At 40.1% G+C, this 17,976-nt stretch overlaps 1 long non-coding RNA gene across 1 annotated transcript; it reads right to left on the bottom strand.

The window, feature by feature from the left end:
* Window positions 1-449: 449 nt before the first annotated feature.
* LOC122021372 lies at window positions 450-8,239 on the bottom strand. The gene is made up of 3 exons (XR_006122533.1): window positions 8,162-8,239; window positions 1,348-1,518; window positions 450-1,109 (listed from the first exon to the last, which is right to left on the bottom strand). It is a non-coding gene; the product is annotated as an uncharacterized LOC122021372 (long non-coding RNA).
* Between the last annotated feature and the right edge of the window lie 9,737 nt (window positions 8,240-17,976).

Raw genomic sequence — 17,976 nt, 5'->3', positions numbered from 1 at the left:
CATGTTATAAAACAAAGCAAAGGAAAGCAAATTTGAACTTAATAATCATGCTATAAAATAGAGCAAAAGAGAGCTAATTCAAACTTGCTAATCATGCTATAAAATAGAACAAAAGAAAGCAAACTTGGACTTCCTAAACATGTCGTAAAATAGAACAAAAGAAAGCTAACTTGGACTTTCTAAACATGTCGTAAAATAGAACAAAAGAAAGCTAACTTGGACTTTCTAAACATGCCGTAAAATAGAGCAAAAGAAAACTAACTCAAACTTGCTAATCATGCTACAAAATGGAGCAAAAGGAAGTGACTTTAAACTTTCTATACATGGTGTAAAGTAGGACAAAATAAACTAACTCTGAACTGTTATAACAAGGTTATTCTTGCCCTTAGAACAGTAACAAATAATCTATCCAAGCTTACTAGTACACTAAGTTGTGCATGCCCATTTAGTGGCAAGGAAAACTCAATCAGCATACTACTACATGCTATAATCCTTAACATAATTGGAAATAAGCACCTTTCATGGAAACCGAGATATAAGAAGGGATACTGCTGTTATCAAACATCTACGCATGATATACTAAAGCATGTATCACTAAAATCTACTCATGTTGGATTATCTCCAATTAAGCAAAGTATAAGGAAAGGTTGCTTCTAATGACATTAAGGATGTATTCTGCACTTACTAACATAACAATAAAATTGCTCAAGTTTATAAAATAAACAAGCAACCAAATTTGCACTGCTATTAGAAACAACACTACAATATAAACGATTCTACACTTGTTTAAAGAAACTAGACTAAGTTTGCACTTGCTAATAGGCAAAATATAATCCGGTTCTGCACTTGCTATTAGAAAAACATAATCCGGTTCTTCATTCATTTTCTTTGCATAAGGTCAGATTCAACTTACTGTAAAGCTAAAACAAGCATAAACATCAAAATTCACAGCTTCACTCCTTTCTTGTAAGGCAACTCTAAATTCCCCAATTCTGTTGCATCCGATTGACACAAAACAAGAAGTGTTATGAACTTGTTCTAAGATCCCTAACCTCATCATCTCCCACAGCCCAAAATCTGTAGCCATCCAAAACATAATCCTCTCGGAACTGAGGCACAGCAAAAACCGAAACAATCACCTCACGGCAGCAAACCCTAACATCATAATTCTCTACTAATAAAGTTCTGGAGAAAAACCCAAATGAAACAATTCTTCCCAGAATGGATGGCACGGTAGAAAACCAGAACTCATCCCTATGCTTTCTTTGAAGATCACGGCAAATTCAAAAAAAAAACAAAGAGAAACAAAGCCGGAAACAACTCCTACCGCAGGTGAGTAGTACTTACCCCTTGTTCTTGCACTTACAACCGAGAAGGAGGAAGGAGAAGGCTCTTAGGGTTTTCGGAGGGCTCAAATCTCAGCGCTTCTTCTGTGTCCGCGGGCTCTCTTCGACGAAAGAAGCTCGGATCCGCAAGGTTCGCCGGAAGAAGCCTTCGCCGGCCGCCGGAGGAGGGAACCTAGCACAGAAACGCCGCTCGCGTCGGGAGGAAGAGGAGAAAGGAACAAGAATTTTTCGGCGAGAAAAGGGAAAACCTAATCCCTTTATAACTAGGGTTTTTTTATTACTAACTATACCTTAAATATAACCCGTTCTTTCCTTAATTAACAAAAACTCATTGGCACAGCTGGTTATCTGCGTTTCCGCCGAAACCCCAGGTCGCCGGGTCGAGCTTCGGCTCGGCAATTTCTCTGCAACCTTTTTTTTTTTTAAACTAAGGTATTTATGTATCAATCATAACTTAAATACGTTTCGTTCCATATTGGGTTAACAAAACCCGCGTAGCTCAGCTGGTCGGCTGCGTCCGGTTAGGTTGGGTTCGACCCGAGGTCACGGGTTCGAGCCTCGCCTTCAACGCATTTATTTATTTATTTTTTTTAAACTTCTTCCTCTTGATAAAAATACCAAATGAACTCCAAAAATTGCATAAAAATACTCTAAAAATTTCTAAAAATCTCTAGAATATTTTAAAAGCATTTCCAAATATTTTTATGGACATTTGGAACTCGAAATAAGGAAAATTGGGTCGTTACAATCCCCCATACCTTATAAAAAGTTCGTCCTCGAAATTAGAATAGCTCTGGATACTTCTGTGTCATACTGTCCTCCTGCTCCCAAGTGATTTCCTCGTGCTTCTGGTTCTACCAGACGACCTTCACTAGTGGTACTTCTTTGTTTGTCAATCTCTTAATTGCTCTGTCCACTATCTGTGTAGGTCTACTCTCATAACTAAGATCCTCTTGGATCTGCACTGACTGAGGCTGAATCACTTGGCTCGGGTCGTGGAGACACTTCTTTAGCATAGAGACATGAAATACATTATGTATTGCTGACATGTCTTGTGGTAAGTCTAACTTGTAAGCTACTTTCCCAATCCTTTCTATGATTAGGTAAGGTCCTACGTAGCGGGGACTTAATTCGCCCTTCTTGCCAAATCTCATCACTCCCTTCATAGGAGCGACCTTGAGAAAGACTGAATCCCCTACTTGGAATTCAAGTGGCCTACGGCGTGTGTCAGCATAACTCTTCTATCTACTCTAGGCAGTCTCAATTCTCTGTCTGATCTTCTGAATAGCCTGAGTTGTCGCATCTATCAGCTTTGTCTGAATGCCCAGTTCCACTTCCACATTGGCTGGATCCACTTGAATACCTTATTTAGAAATAATGTGACCTAAAAATGCCACCTGATCTAACCAGAACTCGCACTTTAAGAATTTAGCATAAAGCTGCTTTTGCTGCAGAGTCGGCAGTACCATCCTCAAGTGCGTGTCATGCTCCTCTGGGGTCCTTGAATAGACCAGAATGTCGTCGATGAATACAATGACAAATTTGTCAAAATATTCTCTGAACACTCTGTTCATTAAGTCCATGAAGACCGCAGGTGCATTAGTCACTCCAAAAGGCATAACTATAAATTTGTAGTGTCCATATCTGGTCCTGGAAACTGTTCTAAGTGTATCACTTTCTTTCACTTCCAACTGATGATACCCATAGCGTAGGTCTATTTTAGAGAACACTATTGCCCTTTTTAGCTGATCATATAGATCATCTATTCTGGAATGAGGGTACTTGTCCTTAATTGCTACTTTGCTCAGCGCTCTAAAATCTATGCACCTTAGCATGGATCCGTCTTTCTTCTTAACGAACAACACAGGAGCTCCCCAAGGTGAGTGACTAGGGCGGATGAAGCCTTTGTCAAGTAGCTCCTGAAGTTGCTCTTGCAACTCTTTCAGCTCCGCTAGAGACATGCGGTATAGAGCTTTTGAAATTGGCTCCACTTCTCTGTTAGGAGGTAGTCCAGGTAGCTTTTCGGAAATACCTCTGGATACTCGCAGACTATCCAAACTTTCTCCTGCTTGGGTCTTTCTTGTTCTTCTATACTCACAATGAATGCAAGTAAACCAGCACACCCTTTATCTAACATCTGGTGAGCTGCAAGAGAAGAGAAAAGTTTCTAGGTCTTCTTCCTTGGCACTCCCGTGAATTTAAAAAAATGATTCACCCTCTGGACTGAAGATTACTTTCCTTCTACGGCAGTCCACTGAGGTATTGTACTTGTTTAGGAAGTCCATACCCAAAATGGTACCGAAATCCTGCATGGTGAGGACTACCAGGTTAACGTATAGCTCTCAGTCTGCAGTTCTGACTGGTACAGCCCGAAGCCACTGGTTGGATTCCATGACTTCCCCAGAAGGTAGGGTCGTCGAGATCATGGAGTTCATACTTTTGTAGGTACCTGTAATTCTTTGGCAAAGGGCACTGATATAAAAGAATGGGTCGCTCCAATATCAAATAGTGCAGTAGCTAAATGACGAAAAATAACTACTTGACCTGTTACGACCGTAGAGGCACTAGCAGCTTCTTCTTTGGTGAGGGAGAATACTCTGGCACTATCAAAGGCTGGAACTGGTGGAGCTTCTAACCTTCCTTGACTGATATAGGGTCCCTCCAATGCTGCTTCCATGTGGTGCAACTGTGCAAGCTGGCCTCCATATTGCAATGGCTGTGGCTGAGGTACTTTGAGCTTATTAGGACATTCCTTAGCCATGTGTCCTTCTTGGCCACAGGAGTAACATCCAGTCTTACCTAAAAGACAGGCTCCTGGATGCATTCTCCCACATTTGGGACAGGGAGGGAACTTGGTCTGTTTGTTTGCTGGTCCTCCCTTCTGATTACTTCCTGAGTTCCACTGCTTTCTTTTGTCACCCTTGCCTTTCCAGTTCTGTTTACTTGACTGGGATTTCTGGTTCCCCACTGTCTTGCCCTCTATTTTCACAGGCTTGTGCTGCGCTCGTTGCGCTTTGATGTCATTCAGGTAGTGCTCCGCAATTAATGCTCTACTGATCAACTCTTCACCAGTCTGGGGCCGGTGAGCTCCACTACTCACATTCAGTGCTATCTGTGGTCTCAGCATTCTGAGCAACAGTCTGACTCTCTCCTTCTCTGTACTTACTAGCTCTGGGCAGAGACGAGCTAGCCTGTTGAACTTCTTGACTGCTTCTTCCACTGTTAGGTCACCTTGCTTGAACTCTATAAATTCTTCATAGTGCTTGTTGGTGATTTGTAGGTGGAAGTACTCTTCATAAAACTCTGACTGGAAATCAGCCCAGCTCATCTGATTGACTGCCCTCTTGGTCTTTATCCTCTCCCACCACATACGAGCATCTCCTGATAGGCAGAAAGAGGCGCACTTGACCTTCTCGACTTCTGGCCAGTCAAGAAGATCCATTGTGCTCTCCAGTGTTTTGAACCAAGCCTGGGCATCCCAGGGCTCAGTAGTGCCTGAGAAGCTCTCCGGTTTCAATTTCAACCACTGTATGAGGTAAGCTTCTTGTCTCTGAGGTGCTGTGACGACTCCTAGGGTAGCTGCTGGAACCTCGGTTACCCCTGGAGTCTCTACAGTTACTGTTGGAGGAGTGGGAGGAACTAGTTGTTGATTTGCCATCAGATTGGCAATCACTTGCTGCTGCTCTGCTACCTGTTTCTGGAGTTGGGCAACAACTTCGAAGAGATTGGGCTCAGTTGCTCTGGGCACTTCGTTCTCCTGAGTTGGTTCCTCAGTACCGGGGTGTCCTCTTCTTGCCATCTAATTATGCAAGGTAAAGGCTTGATATCTTACTTTAACCCTTCTAATAATACGTAAATACGAATACAGAAAAGAGAAAACTAAATCTTTGATCTTACTTAAGTACTAAAAAAAACAAGTACTCTATACTGCAGTTAATAATAAGGAAAGCAGAATAAAGAAAGAATTTAAATACTTTCTTACTTGGAGACGGCGAGGATGATGCTGATGTGTGTGTGATTCTGGAGAATGGAACACTGCTCTGATACCAACTGTAACAACCCACCTTCTACACTACTACTACTCTCTAAAGGTGGACGCTACTTAATTACAAACTCTACTTAACCGGTACGCTACTTAACTACGAGAAATCCCTACCGAAAAATTTCGGCAGAGTCTCCCCTGTACCGGTGACCAAAACAACAATACAAATAATATATACGCAGCCACAGGCGGCTGGAACACATTTTATTCACAACCACGCAGTAATAAATCAACAGTAAAAGAAAAAACTACTCTAGCAAAGCAACCAACTACATCACTCCACCAATAATACAAGTGAACTACTTACCAGTGCGGAATAAACTTAAATACAGTCTCAACTCAAAATAACACTTAAAGAAATCTAAAAGAATTAAACAGACAATCTTAACAGTGTTGTCAGCTAATTCTGGATCTCTCCACAGTCCAGACATCACACACCTTCATCACCACCACCATCCTGTCGTCTCCCTTTCATATCTTAGCTTTTCCTTTATTTGCAGTAGGAGGAAAGAAAAAAAAAAAGATCTATAAGCGAAAATGCTTAGTAAGTACTAATCTATCTCACAAAAACTCGAAGCGCATAAAAGAAATGCAATAATACTGAAACTGAAATGCTAAAGCAAAGCTGCATGTACTCATGGTATACAGAAATAAAACTGAATACTAAACATGCTCACTAACTGGCAGGAAAGTAATGAAACTACTACTGTAGGCTTAGAATTAAAGAAATAAACTTTTATTGATTCTAAGCATAAACTTGTTTCATTTTCTTATATCTTTATAGCAGAAATTAATCTTTTAATTTCTCTTTCACTTTCTTCTTCTTGTTCTTCTTACTTTTCTTATACTAGAAATTAATCTTTTAATTTCTTTTTCACTTTCTTCTTTCTTTTCTTTTCTTCTTTCTTTTCTTTTCTTCTTACTTTTCTTTTCTTCTTTTCTTCTTTGGGCCCAGGCTTAGTACCATCTTTGTTTTGCGCGCTCTCTAATAGTGACTGGGGTAGTGAGCCTCTAGCCCTATGAGGATAAAGACCTCGGTCTTACCAGGGCCAAGACCTCGGAATTGGTCACCTGGATTTGTTTAATGACAACCTCGGAAGTCGGGTACTAGCCTCTTACTTTAATTTACTTGTTATCTCTTTTTAACTAGACTTTAGTCTTTTTCTTTACTCATACTTCTTATAATCCTTTATTGGAGCCTATTAGAATCCTATAGGTATATCTAACAAGTATAGGATTACAACTAACCAAGCATGCTATATAAAAATAACATAAGGAAAACAGATCTAAACTCTCTAAGCATGTTATAAAACAAAGCAAAGGAAAGCAAATTTGAACTTAATAATCATGCTATAAAATAGAGCAAAAGAGAGCTAATTCAAACTTGCTAATCATGCTATAAAATAGAACAAAAGAAAGCAAACTTGGACTTTCTAAACATGTCGTAAAATAGAACAAAAGAAAGCTAACTTGGACTTTCTAAACATGTCGTAAAATAGAACAAAAGAAAGCTAACTTGGACTTTCTAAACATGCCGTAAAATAGAGCAAAAGAAAACTAACTCAAACTTGCTAATCATGCTACAAAATGGAGCAAAAAGGAAGTGACTTTAAACTTTCTATACATGGTGTAAAGTAGGACAAAATAAACTAACTCTGAACTGTTATAACAAGGTTATTCTTGCCCTTAGAACAGTAACAAATAATCTATCCAAGCTTACTAGTACACTAAGTTGTGCATGCCCATTTAGTGGCAAGGAAAACTCAATCAGCATACTACTACATGCTATAATCCTTAACATAATTGGAAATAAGCACCTTTCATGGAAACCGAGATATAAGAAGGGATACTGCTGTTATCAAACATCTACGCATAATATACTAAAGCATGTATCACTAAAATCTACTCATGTTGGATTATCTCCAATTAAGCAAAGTATAAGGAAAGGTTGCTTCTAATGACATTAAGGATGTATTCTGCACTTACTAACATAACAATAAAACTGCTCAAGTTTATAAAATAAACAAGCAACCAAATTTGCACTGCTATTAGAAACAACACTACAATATAAACGATTCTACACTTGTTTAAAGAAACTAGACTAAGTTTGCACTTGCTAATAGGCAAAATATAATCCGGTTCTGCACTTGCTATTAGAAAAACATAATCCGGTTCTTCATTCATTTTCTTTGCATAAGGTCAGATTCAACTTACTGTAAAGCTAAAACAAGCATAAACATCAAAATTCACAGCTTCACTCCTTTCTTGTAAGGCAACTCTAAATTCCCCAATTCTGTTGCATCCGATTGACACAAAACAAGAAGTGTTATGAACTTGTTCTAAGATCCCTAACCTCATCATCTCCCACAGCCCAAAATCTGTAGCCATCCAAAACATAATCCTCTCGGAACTGAGGCACAGCAAAAACCGAAACAATCACCTCACGGCAGCAAACCCTAACATCATAATTCTCTACTAATAAAGTTCTGGAGAAAAACCCAAATGAAACAATTCTTCCCAGAATGGATGGCACGGTAGAAAACCAGAACTCATCCCTATGCTTTCTTTGAAGATCACGGCAAATTCAAAAAAAACAAAGAGAAACAAAGCGAAACAACTCCTACCGCAGGTGAGTAGTACTTACCCCTTGTTCTTGCACTTACAACCGAAGAAAGGCAGCTAGGGTTCGGGGCTCGAATCTCGGCTTCTCCTTGTGTCCGCGCTCTCTTCGACAGAAGGTTCGGATCCGCAAGGTCCGCCGGAGGGAGGAAACCTAACTCGGCTTCGATTCCGCCCAAGCACAGAAACGCCGCTCGCGTCGGGAGGAAGAGGAGAAAGGAACAAGAATTTTTCGACGAGAAAAGGGAAAACCTAATCCCTTTATAACTAGGGTTTTTTTATTACTAACTATACCTTAAATATAACCCGTTCTTTCCTTAATTAACAAAAACTCGTTGGCACAGCTGGTTATCTGCGTTTCCGCCGAAACCCCAGGTCGCCGGGTCGAGCTTCGGCTCGGCAATTTCTCTGCAACCTTTTTTTTTTTTAAACTAAGGTATTTATGTATCAATCATAACTTAAATACGTTTCGTTCCATATTGGGTTAACAAAACCCGTGTAGCTCAGCTGGTCGGCTGCGTCCGGTTAGGTTGGGTTCGACCCGAGGTCACGGGTTCGAGCCTCGCCTTCAATGCATTTATTTTTTTTTTTTTTTTTAACTTCTTCCTCTTGATAAAAATACCAAATGAACTCCAAAAATTGCATAAAAATACTCTAAAAATTTTTATAAATCTCTAGAATATTTTAAAAGCATTTCCAAATATTTTTATGGACATTTGGAACTCGAAATAAGGAAAATTGGGTCGTTACAGTTGTTCTTTTTTTCCCAAAGCTTTGTTTAATTTTTGGATGTCTATTTCTTAGTATTCGTGTGCGAATCAACATGATTAGAAAATCGCTTCTTTTATTCTTGCTCAAATTAACATATTCGATAGTCACTTTTAATATTTATGTGCAAATCAACGGAACTGATAGTTATCCACTATATAGTTCCATATATCAATACATTTAATTTGCCTTTTAATTTACATTTACAATTTGTTAAGTCATTCTCTAATGTCATCTCTTAACTCACAAGCTTATCTAATATTCACACTAATATTTATTATAATCCATCAATTTAATTCTCATAATTTCTCACGACGACATCATAAATATACCAACACTAACACCATATTTTTATTTTTGATTAAAAGTATTTTTCATGAAATAATTATTAATATTTTAAATAGGATACAATATAATGGAATATCATGATGGTTTTAACGGTGGCGGAATTCAAGGATCTAGGTGTTCAACAACTCAAATCCTTCTGCTCTAATACCGAAAATATTAGATCATCTTATTGTTAGGACTCTCACAGGTTAAAAAGGATGAATAGCTCTAATCATTTCATCTTAATCTTGTACTTATTATTTAAATGTGCAACAAAAATTTGAATCAAAATTGATGCCACATGCCTAATTTTGAGATTTTATTTGGTATTCGCTTGTTAAGGCGATTAGTTCAAGGCTTACTCTGGTGATCTCCCTCTAAGAAAATAAAAAATGAAATTAAATACAATGAGTACAAATAATTTTATATGAATCTTGCTTTGAACGATTTCTTGTTACTTGAAATTTTCTCTTGTTGATTCAGAAATGTAACAACACTTTTCTCCAAAATCCCAAGAATTACCAAAATCTCCTCAAGAATGTTCTTTTATTGTAGAACCGTTGCGGCCGGCTAAAAGGGGTTGTAGGATAGTCCTGTAAAATAAAAAAACAAACAACCCTTCCTCGAACTTTTTAAGCTAACACTTGTATATATAAAGTAAGCCGATAAATTAAAAGCATAAAGAAAAAGCGAGGCACAAGAATTTACTTGGTTACAACCGATGTGGTTGTTAATCCAAGGAAGATTAAGCTCACTAAAAACTCTTTCAGGCAGAGAAGCCATGTACAGCGTTGAAGCGCAGAAAACAGAAGCTCAACTCTAGACTAAAGCTTACAAGCGTTGGAATTACAATTCAGAGTTTATTAAAAAGCTTCTGAACGAATGCTATATTTATAGTCTTGATCGGGGCGCCCCGAAGGGGTTCCGGGCACCCTGGGGGGATAAAACTTTATCCCCAACGTTCAGATCGTGTTTGACGTGATCTGGTCAAGTATCTTGGTCCGGGCGGCCAGAGCCATTCCGGGCGCTCCGGGCTGCTCCGGGCATCCTGGACTGCTCCGGGCGCCCCGGAGCCCAAAGTCAACAAATGTTGACTTTTTCGTCCGGGACCTCTTCTCTGGTTCAATCCCGCCTCAGTCTGGTTTTTCTCCTTCGGATCTGCTCGCTTGGGTGATCTCTGCCATCCGGAAAAGGGCTCACCCGAACCCAAGTTCCGATCTTCTCGAGTAACCTTCCACTCCGGCTTCTCGTCCCTCAGAGTCGCCGCGTGTTTCCTTCTCGTCCACCAGTGTACTCATTTGCAGTTTTTGTCTCTCGGTCGCACCTCGTGCCGACCTTCTCGCTAGCTAGGTCTCTTGCTCCCCGAGCAATCTTCTGCTCCGGCTTTCGTCCCTCGGAACCACCGCACGCTTCCTTCTCGTCCACCGGGGTACTCTTCCTCAGCACCTCGTCCCTCGAACGCACCGCGTGTCATCCTTCTCGCTAACTGCGTCTTCCGCTCGAGTACTTGTGCTCCTAAGCTCCTGTACACTTAGACACAAGGTTAGAAACACACATAACCTAACTTAACTTGTTGATCACATCAAAACAATCTTAGGGTTCCAACAATCTTTCCCTTTTTGATGTGATCAACCCAAGTTAAGCTAGGGACAAAAATAGATATGAAAATTAAACAATTTTTTTTGCAATAACATGCAACAAGATAGAAACATTAAATTTCAAAAAATTTCCAATTTTCAATTTTCAATTTTCTACCTCCCCCTAGACTTATACTTTTTCTTCTCCCCCTTTGATCACATAAAAAATTGGGGTTGCAAGAAAAATCTAAGGGTTGACACTTAAAAAATCTATTTCAATGATTTTCTAGAAAATATTTCTAAGTCAAGATGAATTTCTGAAAAATATTTCTAAGTCAAGAAAAATTTCTAAGTCAAGCAAAATTTAAATAATTTTTCACAAAAAAAATTGAGAAGTTTCTAAATCTTTGTAAAAATTATTTTAAAAAATTTAAGGCAGAAAATAACTTTTGACTTATTATTTATGTTTTTTTAAAGCAGAATTCATTCTCAAGTTACTGCCATATATCTAAATTTCCATTTTAATCTTTCATTATTTTTTAGATCACAAATTTTCAAATTTAAGGCAGACAGTATTAAACATACAGAAAATTGTATCATGTTAATTTCTATTATTAGTTTGTCGAGAATCTTTAATAGACAAGCTATTGTTCGAAATCCTTTCAACTCATTATTATTTAATGATTCTTTAGTTTTTAAATCGCAAAACTCTTTCGAGAAAGTAATTTATAATTCGAAAAAATATTCGAAGAAAGTTTTCGACAACATTTCTAGTTTGCATAATTCTTTCAAAAAAATGTTTTGCAATTTACAAAAGTCTTTCGACAAAATTTCTAACTTGCAAAATTCTTTTATCAAAATATTTTGTAATTCGTAAGAATCTTTCGTCGAAACATTTTGCAATTCGAGAAATTTTTTCGATAATATTTCTAATTTGCAAGAAGAGTTCGGCAGTTGATTTTCTAATGTGAAAAACTCTTTCGATGATTCAATTTTTAATTCACACAATTCTTTCGGCGACATTTCGATTGATTTAACTAAATGTTCAGAAAGTGGAGACCATACTTGACTTACCTTGTCAGCTGTTGATTCTCCCCCTGTTGAATTGCTTTCTTCTAAAAACTCTCCCCTTTTCTTGATGCTTGTCTCGGTTGAGCTTTATTCATCTGTAGGTGGGTCTTCCGTTATGATTGCTGTCTCGGCAATTTCTTCGGTCTCAGACTGTTCTGTCGGTGGCTCGGTGTCTATTGAGTCGTCGGCTTCCAAAGGTTCTTTGTAGAGCTTCAAGAACTTTTCCCAAAGTTCTTTTGCGCTATTGTATTCGCCGATTCTGTCGAGATCTTCATTTGGTATCACGGTTAGAAGATGAAATTCTGCCCGTCCGTTTGCCATCGATTCGTTACGTTGTTTGCTGGTCCAGAGGCATAGATCGACTGTTTCTCCGTTTGTGTTCTTCGGTTCTTCATAACCAAATTTTAATATTAAAGAAATACCAAAGTCTGAGTTAAGGTATACCTCCATTTTTTGTTTCCAAATGGCAAACTCCCCTTCGAATGTAGGTGGGTAGTCGTAGGCTCCGACCATCACTTCATTGCTTCGTTCAGCGATTAGTCCTCCTGAAGCGCCTTGGCTCTGATACCACTTGTAGGAACGTTGCGACTGGCTAGAAGGGGGTTGTTGGATAGTCCAGTAAAATAAAAAGCAAACAACCATTCCTCGAACTCTTTAAGCTAACACTTGTATATATAAAGTAAGCTGATAAATTAAAAGCATAAAGAAAAAGCGAGGCACAAGGATTTACTTGGTTACAACCGATGTGGTTGTTAATCCAAGGAACATTAAGCTCACTAAAAACTCCTTCAGGCGGAGAAGCCTCGTACATTGTTGAAGCGCAGAAAACAGAAGCTCAACTCTAGACTAAAGCTTACAAGCGTTGGAATTACAATTCAGAGTTCGTTAAAAAGCTTCTGGACCAAGGCTATATTTATAGCCTTGGTCGGGGCGCCCCGAAGGGGTTCCGGGCACCCGGGGGGGGGGATAAAACTTTATCCCCAACGTTCAGATCGTGTTTGACGTGATTTGGTCAAGTATCCTGGTCCGAGCTCCCGAAGCCATTCCGAGCGCCCTGGGCGAAGCCCAAAGTCAACAGATGTTGACTTTTTCGTCCGGGACCTCTTCTCTAGTTCAGTCCCGCCTCGGTCCGGTTCTTCTCCTCCGGATCTGCTCGCTTGGGTGATCTCTACCATCCGGAAAAGGGCTCACCCTAACCCAAGTTCCGGTCTTCTCGAGCAGCCTTCCACTCCGGCTTCTCATCCCTCGGAGTCGCCGTGTGTTTCCTTCTCGTCCACCAACGTACTCATCCGCAATCTTCGTCCCTCGGTCGCACCCCGTGCCGACCTTCTCGCTAGCTGTGTCTCTTGCTCCCCAAGCAATCTTCTGCTCCGGCTTTCGTCCCTCGAAACCACCTCACGCTTCCTTCTCATCCACCGGGGTACTCTTCCAGAGCATCTCGTCCCTCGGACGCACCGCGTGCCATCCTTCTCGCTAGCTGCTACTTCCGCTCGAGTACCTGTGCTCCTAAGCTCCTGCACACTTAGACACAAGGTTAGAAACACACATGACCTAACTTAACTTGTTGATCACACCAAAACAACCTTGGGGTTCCAACAATTATAACTTTCAAGTTGAGGTTGTTTCTCGTCTATCAATCTACTGATCTTACCCATTAGTTGATTGATATGTCGAATTCGATCATTTAAACCTATACAATGACTTTTTTTTGACATATTTGACCACCATCAGTCAATTGATGAAACACTTCAGTCGACTCATGTCATTAATTGACTCTAACAACTGAATCAATTTGCTTTTGTTCAGTTCTAAATGTTGATGCAACTCATTAGTGAACTAATGCAATCAATCAAATATAACAACTGAATCAACTTGCTTTTGTTTGGTTCCGATTTTCATTAGTCGATTGATGCAACTCATCAATTGACTGATGCCATTAGTTGAGTCTATTAACCGAATCAACTTTCTTCTGTTCAGTTTCTTAAGTCATTAGTTGACTGATACCCATGATTAGTTGACTAATATTGAGTAACAAATATAATATATCTATGAATGAGCTCCATTTCGCACTGAAAATTATCATATTCTGATATCCGAGTCAAAAGTTATGGTATTTGGAATGTTGTTATGTCAAGACTTCCTCGTTACCTTACATTCAATCAACCTTGATTCGTCAAAATTTCATTGTTGTCTACCATCCAGTGAACCTTGACTTGATGGAACTTCACGCCTCATGCCAACTCCCTATTGGACTTCTAACTACTAAGTGTCTGGTCAACCGTGACTCACTTAGACTTTCCATCTTATACCAACTCTATGTTGGACTTTTGGCCGCCAAGTGTCAGGTCGACCGTTTTCCACTTGGACTTTTCATATCTTGTCAAGTATCCAGTCAACCTTGACTTACTTGACTTTTGACTCAATCAACTTAATATATTAAACGACTGTTAAGTATCAAGTCAATTTTGACTTACTTGACGTCTCACTAAACCAAATAATATAATGATCAAACATTGAAATCCCAACTCGAGTAAACTCTGTTGAAGCAATCTAGGTGCCCTAGGTTTTGATGTTTGGGCAAAGGTTTAAGTTAGGTTTATTGTTGTATTTGATATGCATTGTGAGTGTGCAGGATACAGGTACAACAAGGAAAGTCCAAGTGTGATCTTGGCAAAGGAGGAAAGTCCAAGAATGAGTCTTGGCAGTGTAAGTCCAAGCATGTAGTCTTGGCAACGTAAGTCCAAGTGTGACTTGGCAATGGATGAAGCCCCGGAGGTGAGGAGCCTCTTGGGAAAGGAAGACCCGACAATATGGACAAGGCCGAAGGAAGCTCCAGAAGGCAAGACGTGAAGGATGGGGAGACATCCGAGGGACGTGAGGCTGATGGAGGAGGCTAGAAGGCTAGGTCTAGGTTGGTCGGGCGAGAACGAGTGCTGAGTGAATGTACCCGAGGCAAAATCCTAAAATTAGGGTTACTGTAGCGTTACCGTAGCAGTACTGTAGCGTTACTGTAGCAGTACTGTAGCAGTCGACTGATGATTGTAGCAGTCGACTGATGTACTGTAGCAGAGAGCCGTTGAGGTAGCCGTTGGCACCAGTCGACTGGTAACGGGCAAATCAGGTTCTGATTTGTTCCAAGCTCTATAAGAAGGAGCTTGGTATGGCCGACCAAGGTGACGAAATTAGACTTGGTTAAAGCCTAATTAGTAGTCACCAAAGTGCTCAAGAGATCTTTGTGTGCCAAGAGGTCTTGGTTGGAGTTGTAGTGAGGTTTCTCCACCCACAAGGAGGTTGAGCTAGCCGGAGTTTGCCGGGGACTAATCCACCGACGGATTGAGGGATCGTCCACCTTACGGACACGCCATGGAGTAGGAGCAAGTTATCTCCGAACCACGTAAACACCTTGTGTTAGGGTTTGTGTTTGGTTTGTTGTCTTCTTCTTTCTTGTTTTAGGTTAACTTTCGTATTTGTTAGTTTGTTTTTGTATTCCGCTGCGTACTAACAAGTGTAGGAAGTGACGATTTGGGTGAGACGCTATTCACCCCCCCTCTAGCGGATGTCAAGGTCCCAACAAGTGGTATCAGAGCGAGGTTAGCTCTTGTTGGACTAATCACCAAGAGAGAGGCTAGAGGAAGAAGATGGAGTCGGAGGGACCTCTCGGATGGGACATCCGAATCCCACCTCCATACGAGCGCGAGGACTTCGACTATTGGAGGAAGCGCATGGAGATGTGGTTCCAAATGAATTGGAACCAATGGATTGCGTTGGAGGAACCGTTTAAAGCTCCAATGGACAAGAAGGGAAAGCGTCTCCGACGTCGATATTGGACCGATGAGCAAAGGGAGCAATCGGAGACGGACAAGGAGGTAACTAGAATTTTAATTAATTTATTACCTCCTAATGCGATATTGAATGTAGGTGAATACAAGAATGCAAGTGACCTTTGGAAAAAGGTAATTGCACTTCATGAGAGTCCTACACAAATCCAAGAAGAGAATGATCAATCGAATGTTGACACGAGCTCAACATCCGAGGAGGAGAAGGAAGATGAGAAGGTATCATCCACATCTTCAAGGGAGGAAGAAGTGGAACCGCCCACATCTTCAAGTGAAGAGGAAGAAGAGCAATCCAAGGAAGAGGAGATCTTGGAAGCTCAACCCTCCACCTCAACTACCAAGAAGAGCACAAAGGATCACATCAAATGCTTTGAGTGTGGTAAGATGGGGCACTACAAGAGTAGGTGTCCTTCGCTCAAGAAGGTAAAGGAGGTAAACCCTAAACTCACTAAAGTTAATTTAGAAACTAATGTGAGTTGTAGGAAGAAGAAGGAGAAGAAGCACATTAGGTGCTTTACATGTGGTGAGTGGGGTCACTACCACACAAAGTGCCCAAGGAGAGGAGAGCTCAAGAAATTGGCGCACTTGATGTAACACCCCAAATTTCATGATTTAGAGTTCTAAAAGTCCATAAAAATATTTAGAAATGTTATAGAAATATTCTAGAGATTTTTAGAAATTTTTAGAGTATTTTTATGTAATTTTTGGAGGTCGTTTGGTATTTTTACTAAACGAACGAAGTTTTGAAAAAAAAAATGTCCAAGCTGAGATTTGAACCAGCAACCTCTGATCTGGGCAAAACTCGGCTAACCAAGTGGGCCGGCGGTTATTGCTGATCAAATAATGGGCGAAATCATATTTAAGGGATAGTAGATATAGAAATATCTTAAGTTTATAAAATGTTGTGGAAAAATGTTTCGGCCGAGGTTCGAACCCTCGACCTCGGACCCGAAGCAAAGATTTAAGCAGAGCGGCTGACCAAGTGTGCTAGCGATCGTTTGTTATTAAGGAAGAAGAAAAATTCCATTTAAGCTATAGTTGGAAACGAAAATAACCTTGAGTATAAGTTTTAAATCCTTTTACCTAAACCTAAAATTTCTCTCGAAATTCCCTTTCTTCTCTCACGCTCACGATGCCGCGCGATGGCTCTCGCTCGGGTGGAAACGAAGACGACTTAGGGCTCCACTCCGGCGGCTGGCGAGCGCCCTCCTCCGCGAGTCCTTCACGGATCCGAGGCCCTCTCGGCACGGTGACTGCGCGGGCACAAGAAGAGGCCGGAAGCTTGCAAGCACCCGGAACCCTAGCAGCCTCTCCCTCTTGGCAGTAGGTCCAAGAAAGCATGGTAAGTTGCTACTCACCTGCGGTAAGAGTTGCTCCGATTTTTGATTTGGTGTTTTCTTGTTTTCTTGAGTTTTACCGTGACTTTCTCCCTTATTGCAGTTGTAAAGATTGAGTTAGCCATAGAACCCTAGTTTTTCAGATTTAAAGCTTTGTATTCTGCTTAAGTCTTGTTGAGGGATTCGGATTTACAAGTGGGGTTCTGTTTGCGTTTTTCATGGCTTTCACATGGCTAAGAACGAGTTTGAATTTGATTTCTTTCATGTTGTTGAGGCTGGGAGATTTCTGCATGATACCTTTTTGATCAAGTGCCTGATCAGGAAGTTATTCGGAGGATTGAATGGTGTTTTGAGTTCAGTGGAGCTTTGAATTTTAAGGTTGATTTGCTTTCTTGGGGTTCCGATTGGTTTTGTGTTCCTGAACTGTTATGGGATACAGGTTAAGTACAGAAGTTGAGTTGATCTTTCTGGAGTGGCATAAATTTTGATTGAATTTGTTTACTCTTGATGTAATATGGATTTGGACAGATTATGGTAGAGTGAATCCCTGATATCTCCGTATCACTAAATAGCTAAAGTTTTCCAAAGGTTTAGGATCAAATCTGTTTGGTTTATCTCTTTTGTTATTGTACAGTTTTGAAGTGTAAGTTTACTTGATGACCAAGGAATTCAATGAGCTTGTCTTGTTATGTGGAAGATTCAATTAGATCTCTAGTAGCTTAATCTAGTTTCTTTTATTTTAGTTTTAGTGCATGAGTGCTTGATTGCTTCTCTTTGGTTTCCGAGCATGATGCTTAGATTGTACCAATTTTGGGTTTTTGATTGGTAACCAGTTAGATTGATTTGTGAAGCCTATTCTGCTTAGGAGATGTGGAAATATGGAACAATTAGAAATATAGTCTACACTCTATTATGCATGAACAGATTTCATATTCACTAAGTACCCTATGCCATATATGAATGTAGATAGAGAAAAGTACGGACAACATGCTTGATGTTCTATACCATTTGATAGTTGTAGACTTTTAAAGTGAAGTAGTATCTAATTACTGG

Source organism: Zingiber officinale, chromosome 9A, assembly GCF_018446385.1.
Source record: "Zingiber officinale cultivar Zhangliang chromosome 9A, Zo_v1.1, whole genome shotgun sequence".
NCBI classification, from domain to species: domain Eukaryota; kingdom Viridiplantae; phylum Streptophyta; class Magnoliopsida; order Zingiberales; family Zingiberaceae; genus Zingiber; species Zingiber officinale.
The sequence above is the reverse complement of the archived record's forward strand: the minus strand, read 5'-3'. Positions and strand labels throughout refer to the sequence as shown.